Raw genomic sequence first — 15,284 nt, 5'->3', positions numbered from 1 at the left:
CCTCCGCTGGAACCTGCCCAGCGCACACCCCCGCTCCCGCCCCGCCCGGCCGCGACCCGCCTCTCACACCCGCGAGTGGGTGGGCGGGCGCCTGGAGCCACGTGGGATCGCCACGGTGCTACTCCTTCTGGAAACCCTGGGTGGTTGAGCCGAGCCTTTCTTTCTCCGGTTGAGGGAAGTCCTGGTGTTCACTGCCAAGGGGAAGATGTCAGAGTTTGTTTGCCTAAACTGATAGAGATTAGTTGGGGCATTTCTCTCTCTCTCTCTCTCTCTCTCTCTCACACACACACACACACACACGCACGCACACACTCACACACTCTCCCTCTCTCTCTGTCTCTGTCTTTCTCTCTCTCTGCTAGAAAAATTGTTTCTGTATTTTTCTCCCTAGCCTCCCTTTCCTCTCTCTCTTCCTCCCTTCCACCATTCCTTCCTCTCTCCCTCCCTCCTTCCCTCCCTCCCTCCCTTCCTTCCTTCCTTCCTTCCGTTTTTCATCTTGAAGCTGCCCGGAGTCTTAAGACAACCTTTTAATGGCACTGTGGCCCACTCATTACTGAGCACTCCTTACTCTTATTAATGCTCCAAGCTGACTTCTCACCCCAAACTATTGCCACAGCGGCTTCTAAAATACACATTCCATAAAGCCACCTTAAAAAGTCAATAGTCTCGGCCCCTTCCTCCGAATTCAGACAGTCTTCTCAGTTCTTGACATTTTATTCTGTTAGTGACATATACAAATGAATGTTTAGCGAGTGCCCCCCCCCAAAAAAAAGAAAAGAAAAGAAAGGTTGTGAACATCGTGTACTACCTTCATTACCATGTACCACTGGGTCTAGTCTTTCGATTGACAATCTAAAGATGTATGGTCTCATCTAAGTCATTCCAGGTAATGAGGAAATCAGGGAAATGATGTGGAAACCAGAAGGGATGTCAAATTGGGCTTTTCTCTACCCAGTGCAGCTATCCTAGAATTGACCTGGGTCCCCCCCTCCCCCCCCGGGAATCCATGGGACTAATTCTTACTAACTCTTAAATAGGTAACCATGTACCAGGTAAATGCTAGAATTGTGCAAACAAATAAAACCAAATCTTGGCCTTTAAGAGAGAGTGGCAGAGAGACTGGCCCCTTCCCTCCTTAAAATAATGGTTACTGAGTTGCTACTCAAAGTTCCAGACTTTGTTCAAAGTGCAGTGGGTACACCTATAAACAAAACAGGTAGAAACACCTGTCTTCAGGGACTGCTCATTCTTGTGGAGGGAGACAGGCAATAAACAAGACAAAAAATTGACGAAATATGACATGAGAGATGGCGATCCGTGCCATGGGGAAACAAAAAGTGATGAAAAGGGGATAGCACCAGCAGGGACGCAGTGATGTTTGAATGAACACCCAGAAGAGGAGAGGAAGGGGTCGATCATGCGGGGCTTTATTCAGAGCTCTGAAATAGCAATACAAGGGAAACCAGTCTTCTCTAATAAAGTGTTTAAAAGTGAATTAAGAGCATATAGACAGCATGTTCTTTTCCAAAATTTTTTCAACACATTTTTCTACTTGTTCTTAGAAACCAACATCTGCTTTTTTGAAAATGGGCAGAAAGTTCAGCTAGAGATCATGGAGACTAACTTCTTTCACAGTGAGGGAGGAAGGCCAGTTGAAACTCTATCAGGTAGGACAGAATTTACATGTTCTTAGACAAGAGTTACCTGTCACTGGTATCACTTATGTACAATGTACAAAGTTGGGACACAGCTCAGATCAAATCAGAATCCAGTAATCCAGAGGGTGTCGTCTGGAGTCTACACGGTACCTAACTTTTCACAGGAGCACAGATTTTTCCTACATTGTTTGAGAAACCTTATTTTAAATTTTTCAATGTAATATTTATCATGGAAAATTTCACAGATTGAGACGATAATGGTGCACTACCTGCTTCAGGAATCCGTGCCATTTTGCCAGTCTTGCTTTGTCTGCCTCTGTCACTTTTTTAATGAGCTGAAATATTTTTTTAAAGATTTTATTTATTTATTTTAAAGAGAGCATGAGCAGGGGGAGGGGCAGAGGGAGAGGGAGAAGCAGACTCTCTGCTGAACATGGGCTCCATCCCAGGACTCTGGGATTATGACCAGAGCCAAAGGCCAACACTTAACTGACTGAGCCACCCAGAAGCCCCTAAACTGAAATATTTTAAAGAATACTTACAGATCATTTTTTGCTGGTAAATACTTTAATGTGCATGTTTTCTTTCTTCCTTTTTTCTTTTTACATTACTACAATACCTTTTTCACATTAGAGTTCCACAATATCATCTAATACCCAGTGTTGAATATTTTCCATTTCCATCTCAGATGTGCAGTCTCCATTCCTCTCTCCCATTTGTGTGGCATGAGGCTGACTAATTGATTTCCCCAATATGCTCCTTGCCCTCTGGCTCCCAGTTCTGTTTGGCAGGAGGCACTGACCAGAGATAGGGAGAGTTTGAGGTCAAGGTCTTATTCCCTCAGCTCCCTTCCCATGGGTTGCAACAAATCAGCTGCACCTCTTTATTGAAGCCCACCATGCCTTTGAAGCAGCCCTTTCTAACCCCTGCAGCTACTCCCTCTGAGTTTCCAAAACTACCCACTCCTTGTCCATTCAGGTCCATATTTGTTTGCTATGGCTGCTGAAACAAAGTCTCACAACCAGTTGGATGAAATGATGGAAACTGATTCTCCCAGTTCTGGAGGTAGAAGTCCCAAATCCCAGTGTAGTCAGGATTGGTTGCTTATTGGGAGGCTCTGAGGGAGAATCTGTTTCATGCTTCTTTCTAGCGTCAGGTCCTTGCAACAGTCTTTGGTATTCCTGCTTTGTAGCTGCATTGCTCCTTGTCTGCCTCCAGGATTCCGTGGCCATCTCCCTGACCTCTCTGGGTTTGTGTCTCAATGCTTTCTTCTCAGAAGGACGCCAGCCTCACTGGGTTAGACTGGACTCTAAGCGAGTATGATCTCATCTTAACTTGACTGTATCTACAAAGACTCTATTTCCAAATCAGTTCACATTCTGAGATTCCAGGAGGACGTGAATTTTGGGCAGAAACCAACCTGGTACAAAATCTAAGGGTGGTAGTGATTTGTGTTCCCCATCATCCCACTGTTACAAACAGCCCCCTTTATTAAGTTTTCCTAAATTGTCGAGCAGGAGTATGCCACCTGTTTCTGGTCGGAACCCTATCTACCTAACCAGTCTTGCACATTAAGATGATCAAGATCTCTGAACTGCATTATATAAGAGGAGAGGGGAGTTTGCACAACAGTGAAGATTGCAATCCTTTGCAAAGGTAAACTGGGTCTGATTATCCTCACTGATAAAAATTGGAGAGCCTGTTTTTAATGTCAATAGCACAATGTTTTTTTGCTCCAGTTAAGATAGCACGTTGAGAACCTTAGCTAAAATTGGCATCACCACCTGACTGAGTTTGCAATAACCCACAGTCATCTTCTAATACTCATTTGGCTTTTGCTAACTAAAGGAGTAAGTTAAATAGCCCCAGCCTCTGCAGGTGCCTAGAGATGTGGGACTGCTTTTGTTTGACTGTCTAGAGGATACCAGAACAATGGCAGTGGTGGGGCGGGGGAAGCAAGGTGGTCAATTTCAAGGGCCTCTATTTGCTTTTTCTACTATAATACCACTTACTCCATGGGTTGTAAACAATATGGGGATTCTGCCAGGCACTAAATATGTTTAACTGCATTATATATTCTGCAAAGGAAGGAAATGACCAGAGGCTCAGTCTTCTATTTTATCAGATCCACTGTTAAATGGACCCGGGTGAAGACTTCACCTGTCTCCTGATCTCCATAAGCCCCATTCTGACTGGAGACCATGAAGGTGGTATTTGGGAGCTCTGGGCATTTCCTTCATAATGTCTGGTAACCCTCAAATACAGTAAGTATTTCCTTTTCCCCTTGCTCTATTGCTCAGATAAATGGCTACAGGTACTTCTGGACTGGACTTGGGGGAAAGATTCATACACCTTCTGCAGAATAGGAAATATCGTAAAGGACCTGGCTTCTTCCTCAATCAAGGATCCCCACATCTGTGAAGCGAGCACTTATATAGATGTGTAAACTGGCACTCATTTCTTCTTTTCTGAATCAGGCATAGCATTCTTTAGCTGTGCATTAAGAATCATGTGGATTAGTAAAGTAAAAATTGTTCCCCTTGATAGGAATATTATCCTCACTTATTGCTGTCAATCATTTATTTGAAAGTGACATGTGTTAAAGCCTATAGAAAATTTTGTTGATTTAAACAAGGACTTTTATACTCCTACTATGTGCCAGGCAATATTCTAAGCTCTTTACAAATATTAACTCATTTGGGAAAGAGTATGCAATAGGAAGAAGTCTTTTCAACCAACGATGTTCAGAAAGCTGGACAGCTCCATGCAGAAGTAATGTTTAGTTTGAAGTGGCGGGGGGGGGTGGGAGGTTGGGGTACCAGGTGGTGGGTATTATAGAGGGCACAGCTTGCATGTAATTATCAGCACAGCTTGCATGAGGGCACAGCACTGGGTGTGGTGAAAAAATAATGAATACTGTTTTTCTGAAAATAAATAAATTGGGAAAAAAAAAAGAAATAGAAAAAAAAAAAAGAAGTAATGTTTAGAATTGTTGAATCACTGTATTATGCACCTGAAACTAATATAACATTGTATGGTAATTGTACTGGAATCAAAATGAAAAAAAAAAAAAACCCAAATGTTAACTCAACTTATTTTTGCCACAATCCTACAAGGTAGAATCTATTATTCCCATGTTACTTTTTTTTTTTAAGATTTTATTTATTTGACAGAGAGAGATCACAAGTAGGCAGAGGCAGGCAGAGAGAGAGGAAGGGAAGCAGGCTCCCTGCCGAGCAGAGAGCCCGATGTGGGGCTCGATCCCAGGACCCTGGGACCATGACCCGAGCCAAAAGCAGAGGCTTTAACCCACCGAGCCACTCAGGCGCCCCATTCCCATGTTACTTTTAAGGAAACTCAGTAACAGAGAAGTTAAGTAACTTGCCTAACATCACACAGCTCATAATTAATCCAGCTAAGATTGTTTATAATTAAGACTTAATCATTATGCTATGTTTCATCCAATGTGCAATTATTTTTCCTAGGAATTTAAATTGTGGAAAGCAGGTTATAGAACATATAATTATAAAATTATAGAATTGATTGGGTCAATGAAGTCTCATTATGAGTAAAGATAAAACCATTGAGTAAATATTAAGTGTTACTAATAACCTATCTTTTCCCCAGATACTGTGCTAGATATTTTACACACATTATTTCTAATTTCACAACAGTGCCTCAATGTGGATAATATTATCCTGATTTAGAAAGGAGAAAACTGGGCCTCAAGAGGTTATTGTTATAAAACCTGAGGCCACTTGGCTCTTAAATGCTGAGCAAGATGACTAAAGCCATTTCTTGACATGACAAACTGCCTACCTGAGCCATTGACATATTAGGATCTGCGATCACTTAGATCATTCCTAATGGAACATTGGTCATTGGCTTAATTAAATTGAAAATCCAACAGCCAAGGATGAATTCTAGATTAGCTCTACTTACTCAAGTGCATATCTTTTGCTCATTTGGACTCGAAGAACAAAATCACACAATGATTCTCATATTTAATGATAACAGAGGAAACAGTGTTTCCTGTGGTAAAGATGAGAAGTCCGAGCATTGGGGGCACATAAGGGTTTGATTCTTCTTCTCACCAGGTATGTGCTACTAAGGAAGGGCTGAGCTGTGAATCTTAGCCTTCCTCCTCACTGGATGGGGATGGTTTTTACCACGTGGATTCAAAACAAATGAGATAACATATGTGAAAGTGTAGTATAAGTAAATAAAAACTTACAATAAGAAATAAGAGCCCTTCTGTTTATTGCCCGTTTATTATGTTTATTATTGATTAATTGATTAATTTATATTTTATTTGTTAATTTATGTTATAATAATAAACAAATGTATTATTTTATTATTTATTATTATGTTTATTGACATATAGATTCAAAATATATATTTTACTAACTCTACCCCTAACCCTAAGAGAACCTAAGTGACCCTAGTCCAAACCCTAACCCTGACCCTCATCCTCACATGCCACAACGCTTACACACATTCTGTTTCATGGCTCTGGCATTGAGCTCTAATTTAGCTGACTACTCATCCACATCAGCTAATTTTGCATCTGCTACTTTGGTTACTACACCGCCAGCTGAATGATCTCAGGATCACATGAGTGATCTGCTCAGTGTCTGTGCTTACTACTGTCCTTTCTGACCTTAAACAGTGACACCTTATTCTATCCCAAATCCCTGCACCTTGGCTCATTGCTGAGGTATGCATTTTCAATGCATTTTACATCTCTGAAACTGGGATGTATCTAAATGGTTTCCTACAATTGCTATTGGTCTGGCACAGTTGGGATACAGTAGATGTTGCTTGCCTACATCAGAAGGGCCAGGATGAAGATGGGCAGACAGAATGTGAGTGACCCGGAAGCAAATCCAAAGATGAAAAGAGTGATACAAACTTTTTTTGTGGTAAAATATTTATAAGGAAATATTTACCAATTTAATCATTCATTAAGTTTACAATGAAGGGGCATTAAGTACATTCACAAATTATTCACCACTATCCATACCTAAACCTTTGTTCATTATCCTCGACCAAATCTCTGTACCCATTAACCAATAACTTCCTTCCCTTCCACTCCTGGCAACACCTAGTCTACTTTCTGTGTCTATTAACTTGCCTCTTCTAGGATTTCTTATAAGTGGAATCATATAACATTTGTCCTTCCGCCTGATTAATTTGACTTAATATGATGTTTTCTTTTTTAAAAAAGATTTTATTTATTTATTGAGAGAGAGAGAGAGAACATGTACATGAGAAAGAGAGCAGAGTAGGGGAGCAGAGGGAGAGGGAGAAGCAGGATCCCCACTGAGCAAAGAGCCCAGTGTGGGGCTCCATTCCAGGACCCTGGGATCATAACCCGAGCCATACACACATGCTTAGCCAACTGAGCCACCCAGACTTTCCAGCATAAAGTTTTCAAGATCCACTCACGTTGTAGCATATATCAAAATTGCATTACATTTTATGGATGAATAATATTCCATTGTTTGTATGTTACATTTTCTTTATCCATTCTTCTGTCCATGGGCACTGGGGTTGCATCTGTTTTATGGCTATTGTTGCTGTGAGCACATGTGTACAACAGAAACTCCACAGAAGCTGCAATCGGTATAATCTTGGGGCTCTAGGCTGGCTCAGCTGGTAGAACATGCAACTCTAATCTCAGGGTCATGAGGTGAAGCTTCATGTTGGGTGTGGAGCCTACCTTAAAAAAAGATTTGTTAAAAAAAAATAATAATTGGAGTACTCTTTTATCCCCTGTCAACCAAAAGATTGAGAGGATAGACTAAAAGGTCATGGGCAAGAGATGGGGGCATTGGTAATGATGGGGGCAGATGTAATTATCAGCATTTCCAATGTCAAAATAAAGTAGTTCTACTTAATTGTAAACCTAGCGTGGAGTCCAGAACCAATGGGACTTGGTTCTTTTATGGATTCTTTTCAACAAATGCTGCATTTTGATGCTACAAAGGATAATAGTTGTGTTAGAAAACCATGGGCTCGTTGACTCTGGATTAAAGAGTCGCTGGATGGGAAGAGTTTAGGAATGCATTAGCCAAAATACATTAATACATTGCTAATACCACCTTCTACTGAATCTAAGTTTCTGTACATTCTAAGACAATATTTTATGTATACATATTATAAAAGTAAAGATGCATTAAATTATGATGCATTGCTATGGAGTCACAGATTACAATACATCTCCAGATTTCAGCAATGTAAAAACGTGAAAAAAAAATGTTTTAGACTCAGTGAAATGCAGTATTTCCCATTTAATGTATTCATAGGAGTTATCGGGTTGTATATGATAAAAATATCTAAGCCTAAAAAAGCTCTTCCTATAAACATAAAATACAGTATTTGGGTGATAAGAAAGCATTGTATCATAAAAATTTTCTTTCTAAGAGATGCCTAAAATAACAGTGCCATTTACAATCAATGACATCTTAGCTTTGATAAAATAATAAATCAGCTTTCGCTGTACTTTGATTCTGTTCACTTCCCAGTCTTGGTTAAACCATGATTCTATCTCCTGCTTACCAGTGTCCATATCTGTTGCAGTCTTTTATTTAAGAGGTACAACATCAAGTCCTGACAGTTTGAACCAATTAAATCTTTTTAAGACATTGATGGTAGGGAGGGGCTCTGGAAGTTCTGTATTCTGTTGCTGAGTTCTAGGTGTGGACTAAATTTTGCAAGCCCTGATGATTTCTGGCCCAGATAGGAACTACAGTGCAACTTTTCTCCTTAACACATAATAATCAAGATTGTATTTCCCAAGCTGGGCCAAACAGTGGAACAATTTACCTGGGGTTTTGTTAAAGACAGAGATTTTCAGGTCCATCCTGACCTATTAATTAGAAACTCCAGAGATGAAGTCTAGAAATCTGGATTATGACAGACATCCGGGGGATTCTTAGGATAAAGCAAGTTTGAGAATCACTAACTGAAGACAGCTATTTTATCTCCGTCACCTACAGATTTTAAAACTATAAAATTGGCATGATATCAGCCCTGTATCTGTCATACTGGAGTTGTCATTCTGATCAAGGAGATATCATGGAGCTGTCTGAACTATTCAAAAGAGATTTGCTCAATAATCTCACCTTTAAAAAACCTAAATTTACCCTGCTAATTTCCACTTAGCCTACATGCAGGAATTCACATCCTCAGTGGATAGTTTTAATTCTGTCCTGTTAAAACATACTCTAGTTAAGAAAATGATCATAACAATAGCCTAAGTCCACATTTATTACATAATATCTGGTGGCCTGAATTTCACTCATTTAGGCACAGAGACCTGTTCTGTAAGGCTTTAGATATATAGTTGGGGGTATTGTGCTATTGAAGTTACCCTAAACTCATTTCATCAAAGAGACCTACAAGAAAATATTTGCATAATACCCTCTAGCTCCATCCACATCGTCGCAAATACAAGATATCATTTCTTTTGCTGGCCGCAACAAAGTAAGTCAATCAGAGAAAGGCAATTATCATATGATCTCATTGATATGTGGAATTTAAGAAACAAAGCAAAGGATTACAAGGGAAGAGAGGAAAAAATGAAACAAGATGAAACCAGAGAGGGAGACAAACTGTAAGAAACTCTTAATCTCAGGAAACAAACTGAGGGCTGCTGGAGTGGAGGAAGGTATAGGGCTGGGGTGGCTGGGTGATGGACATTGGGGAGGGTGTGTGTTGTGGTGAGTGCCATGTGTTGTGTAAGATTGATGAATCACAGATTTGTACCCCTGAAACAAATAAGACATTATATTCAAATAATAAAAATTATAATAAATAACAAAATTAATAAATAATATTATTAATATTATATTATGTATTATAATATATCAACTAATAATTAACGAATAACTAATTATTGTTTATTATTAATTAATTGCTATTAGTAATAATTAATAGCTAATTATTAATTAATATATTATTATGATAAATAACAATATAATGATACATAATAAAATAAGTAAATAATAAAATAAAATAAATTTTAAAAAGGAATAAGAAAGAATCTTAAGAAAAATATTAGAACACAAAATTGTATATTCACATCTCCTAACAACAGTTTAATCACTGATTCAAGTACGTGGATCAGAAGTAAATTTGAAGGGCTTTGTGTTGAGGACATTGTTAATTTTTGCTATAAAGTTCCTGTGGCTCAGGGGCGCCCAGCTGGCTCAGTCAGAGGAGCATGGAAGTTTTGATCTTGGGGTTGTGAGTTCTAGCCCCTTGTTGGGTATGGAGATTACTTAAATTAAAAAAAAAACTTTAAAAAAAGGGAAAGAAAATACTTGCAAACCATAATGTGTAGGAGGAATCATGACATCTCTTAGGAACACTGACCCATATCCTTAACCCACATAGCTTTTTTCTTGGTAAAGTTACCACTTCCAGGTGCAAGTTATAACTATGATAAATAATGTCGACCATAAAATGGTGACTAACGCTGAGATCCTAACTTCAACTAATTACCTCCTTGAGAAATCATGTTTGCCTCAATTCAGCGTCCTTGGAATGCTGAACAGATAACTGCCATGTACTTTCATGCTCACTGAATGTTGAACTGAGGAATGGGATTTTCTATTACATACATACATGCTAACTATGTGCCAGAGATCATACTAAGCACTTCACATGTTATGTCAATACACACTGGCAGTCGGTTTGAGAGAAATCCTGACATCCTCCAGCCCCCATAATCTCTCTTACTTGTAAAGTGACATCTGTGTTCTAGGCACTGTGCAAAATCATATGAGGATTTATTTTTGACACACTAAACCCAAACAGCTTATTTCAAAACTTAAGTGACAGAGACTCATTCAGTCTCTCTTCCTTGTCTAAAAAAAGGGAAGAACTGGACTAGATTCTTCATTAAGTATAAAGTTTAAAGCTCTGAGTCCATCAACTGCAATTTTGCTCTCTCCTTTAGTACCTTAAAGGACAACATTTATATCCATTAGAGAATGTAAAAGTCTTTGCATGGAAGAGCTTCTGTATGGGGGAAAAGTAAAATGAACATAAGTAGCTACATCCATATAGCTCATGGTATGAATAATTAACACTCCTTCCCTAAGGGATCAGCCATCCCCAGCAAACAGAATGACAGCTACAGACTGATGATTGAGAAAGGACTTTTATATGAAGGAAGCCATTTCCTGTTCTGTAGCTATTACCTAACAACAGATTAAGAATACAAATAATGCCAGTTTGTCTCATTTTACACATGAATGTACATACATAAGTTTTCTGTTATATGAAAATCATGTATACAGATTATCTTGTTTGGGAATAAGATTGTCTCATTAGAAATAAAATGACTCTGTAAAGATTCTGAAAGGAATGAGGCAATCAGGCATCTACAGTCCGTTTATTCAGTGGTGGCCTTTCATACCCTATCCAGTGTTGTAAATATCCAAAGACCAACTCTGGCATGTGTTTACCTAGCCTTGCCCTTTGAGTTCACTCTGGAGCGCAACTATGTAAATCATCCAGGTTCAAATAGTACTTCAAAATAGAATTTGCTTTTGTTTGTGCTACATAAAAATTTTATATGTATACTTTTTTTTTAGTATGTGCAAGGGAACATTATCCAACCATTAAAAAAGAAATCCTGTCGTTTGCATGGATAGACCTAGAGGACATTACTAAGTGTGATAAGTAGCACAGAAAAAGACAAATTATGCACAGTGTCATTAACCTGTGGAATCTAAAACGAGAAAAAAGAAACAAAAAACTGCTAATTTGGGGCTTAATTTGTTTCTCTTTTCTAGCTCCTTGAGGTGTAAAGTTATGTAGTTTGGGATTTTTCTTGTTTCTTGAGGCAGGCATTTATAGCTATGAATTCTCTTAAAATCGCTTTTGCTGAATCTTAGTTTTGGTATGTTGCATTTCCCCTCATTTGTCTCAAGATATTTTTTTTTTTATTTCTCTTGATTTCTTTTTTGACCCATGGGCTGTTCAGTAGCATGTTATTTAATCTCAACGTATTTGTAGAATCTTCCAATTTTCTTCTTGTAATTGATTTCTAGTTTCAGACCATTGTGGCCAGAAAAGATGTTTGACATGATTTCAGTCTTCTTTAATTTATTAAGACTTGTTTGGTGGCCTAACATATGATTTATCCTTGAAAATGTGCCAGGCACACTTGAGAAGAATGTGTGTTCTGTTGGTTTTGGATGAAATTCTGAGCTTCTCATTGTGAGACATTTTTTAAAAATGTGTTTTTTGTTTTGTTTGGGATTTTTTTTTTTGAATAATCTCTCAAGTGGAGATTGAATGCACGACTTTAAGATCAAGAGTCACTTGGTCTACTGACTAAGCTCACCAAGCACTCCATGAGACATTTTTTGACTACTAATTCAGTCTTTTTACTTACTCTAGGTTTCTTCATATTTACTATTTCTTTTTGTTTCAGTTTTGATAGCTTATGTCTTTCTAGGAATTTGTCAACTTCATATAGGTTATCTAATTTGTTAGCATACGATTGTTCTCAGTCTTCACTTGCAATCCTTTTTATTTCTGTAATGTCTGTAGTATTATTCCCTTTCATTCCTGCTTTTAGTAATGTGAGTCTTCTCTCTTTTTTTCTTATTCTAGCTAAACTTTTGTCGATTTTGTTGATCTTTTCAAGGAATGAAATTTTTAAAAATGTATTTATGTTTTTAGTAATCTTTATGCACAATCTGGGGCTCAAACTCATGACTCCAAAATCAAAAGGCACATGCTCTTCTGACTGACCCAGCCAGGTGCCTGCAGAACCAACTTTTTTTTCATGGACTTTCTCTATTGTTTTTCTATTTCCTATTTTATTTATCTTCACTCTAATTTTTTTAAATTAATTTTCAGTGTAACAGTATTTATTGTTTTTGCACCACACCCAGTGCTCTATGCAATCCGTGTCCTCTCCAATACCCACCACCTGGTTCCCCCAACCTCCCACCCCCTGCCCCTTCAAATCCCTCAGATTGTTTTTCAGTGTCCATAGTCTCTCATGGTTCACCTCCCCTTCCAATTTCCCTCAACTCTCTTCTCCTCTCCATCTCCCCTTGTTCATGCTATTTGTTATGCTTCACAAATAAGTGAAACCATATGATAATTCACTCTCTGTGCTTGACTTATTTTATTCAGCATAATCTCTTCCAGTTTCGCCCATGTTGCTACAAAAGTTGGGTATTCATCCTTTCTGATGGAGGCATAATACTCCATAGTGTATATGGACTACATCCTCCTTATCCATTCATCCGTTGAAGGGCATCTTGGTTCTTTCCACAGTTTGGCGACTGTGGCAATTGCTGCTATAAACATTGGGGTACAGATGGCCCTTCTTTTCACGACATCTGTGTCTTTGGGGTAAATACCCAGGAGTGCAATTTCAGGGTCATAGGGAAGCTCTATTTTTAATTTCTTGAGGAATCTCCACACTGTTCTCCAAAGTGACTGCACCAACTTGCACTCCCACCAACAATATAAGAGGGTTCCCCTTTCTCCATATCCCCTCCAACACATGTTGTTTCCTGTCTTGCTAATTTTGGCCATTCTAACTGGTGTAAGGTGATATCTCAATGTGGTTTTAATTTGAATCTCCCTGATGGCTAGTGATGATGATCATTTTTTCATGTGTCTGATAGCCATTTGTATGTCTTCATTGGAGAAGTGTCTCTTCATATCTTCTGCCCATTTTTTGATATGATTATCTGTTTTGTGTGTGTTGAGTTTGAGAAGTTCTTTATAGATCCTGGATATCAACCTTTTGTCTGTACTGTCATTTGCAAATATCTTCTCCCATTCCGTGGGTTGCCTCTTTGTTTTGTTGACTCTTTCCTTTGCTGTGCAGAAGCTTTTGATTTTGATGAAGTTCCAAAAGTTCATTTTCACTTTTGTTTCCTTTGCCTTTGGAGACTTAAATTGAAAGAAGTTGCTGCGGTTACTGCCACATATTCTCCTATATTCTGCCTATATTCTCCTCTAGGATTCTGATAGATTCCTGTCTCACGTTGAGGTCTTTTTTATTCATTTTTAGTTTATCTTTGTGTATGGTGTAAGAGAATGGTCAAGTTTCATTCTTCTACATATAGCTGTCCTGTTTTTCCAGCACCATTTATTGAAGAGACTGTCTTTTTACCACTGTATATTTTTTCCTGTTTTGTCGAAGATTATTTGACCATAGAGTTGAGGATCCATATCTGGGCTCTTTACTCTGTTGCACTGGTCTATGTGTCTGTTTTTATGCCAGTACCATGCTGTCTTGGTGATCACAGCTTTGTAGTAAAGCTTGAAATCAGGTAACGTGATGCCTCCAGTTTTATTTTTGTTTTTCAACATTTCCTTAGCGATTCGTGGTCTCTTCTGATTCCATACAAATTTTTGGATTATTTGCTCCAGTTCTTTGAAAAATACCGGTGGAATTTTGATCGGAATGGCATTAAAAGTATAGATTGCTCTAGGCCATATAGACATTTTAACAATGTTTATTCTTCCAAACCAAGAGCATGGAATGGTTTTCCATCATTTTGTGTCTTCTTCAAGTTCCTCGAGTACAGATCCTTTACCTCTTTGGTTAAGTTTATTCCCAGGTATCTTATGGTTCTTGGTGCTATAGTAAATGGAATCAATTCTCTAATTTCACTCTAATTTTTTTTAAGATTTTATTTATTTATTTGAGAGAGAGGGAGAATACACTAGTAGGGAGAGGGGCAGAGGCAGAGGGAGAAGCAGACACCCTGCTGAACAGGGAGCCCAACAACTTGGGGCTTGATCCCAGGACTCTGAGATCATGACCTGGACTGAGGGCAGATGCTTAACTGACTGAGACACCAAGCACCCCTATTCACTCAAATCTTTATAATTTTCTTAAATTGTAAAATTTAAGAAATCTGCCATCTTTGAGTTTAGTTTGCTGTTTTTTTTTGTTTTAGAACAACAGGTCCTTATGGTGGGAAGTTTGGTTATTGATTTGAGATCTTTTTTAAATGTACACATTTATAGCTGTAAATTTCCCTCTGAGCACTGTTTTCAATGCATTCCATGAATTTTGTTTTGATATGTTGTGTTTTAGTTTCATTTATTCTGAAGTGTTTTCTAGTTCCCTTTATGACTTTTCTCTTTGAAACATTTGTGGTTAATTTCTACAGATCTGTGAATTTTCTGGTTTTCTTTCTGTTACTGATTTCTAATTTCATTGTGGTCAAAGAAGATACTTTGATTCAATCTTAACTTATTGGTATATTGATATTATTGATTTAATCCACTTTTAATTTTTTTATGAACTAACATGTGGTCTATTTAGGAGAATCCTCCATGAGGTCCTTTTTGTTTTGTTTTTGTTTTGTTTTTTTTTAGAGATTTTATTTATTTATTTGACAGACAGATCACAAGCAGGCAGAGAGGCAGGCTCACCGCCGAGCAGAGATCCCAGGACCCTGGGATCATGACCTGAACCAAAGGCAGAGGCTTTCACCCACTGAGCCACCCAGGCGCCCCCCTCCATGAGGTCTTAAGAAGAATATGTATTCTGCTGTTGTTGGGTGGATTGTCTTATAGGTGTCTATTTAGTCCAGTTGAGTTATAATAAGTTCAAGTTTTAATTTTCCT

Source organism: Neovison vison, chromosome 4 (assembly GCF_020171115.1).
Source record: "Neovison vison isolate M4711 chromosome 4, ASM_NN_V1, whole genome shotgun sequence".
In the NCBI taxonomy this organism is placed as follows: Eukaryota; Metazoa; Chordata; class Mammalia; order Carnivora; family Mustelidae; genus Neogale; species Neogale vison.
Note: the sequence above shows the minus strand (reverse complement) of the source record.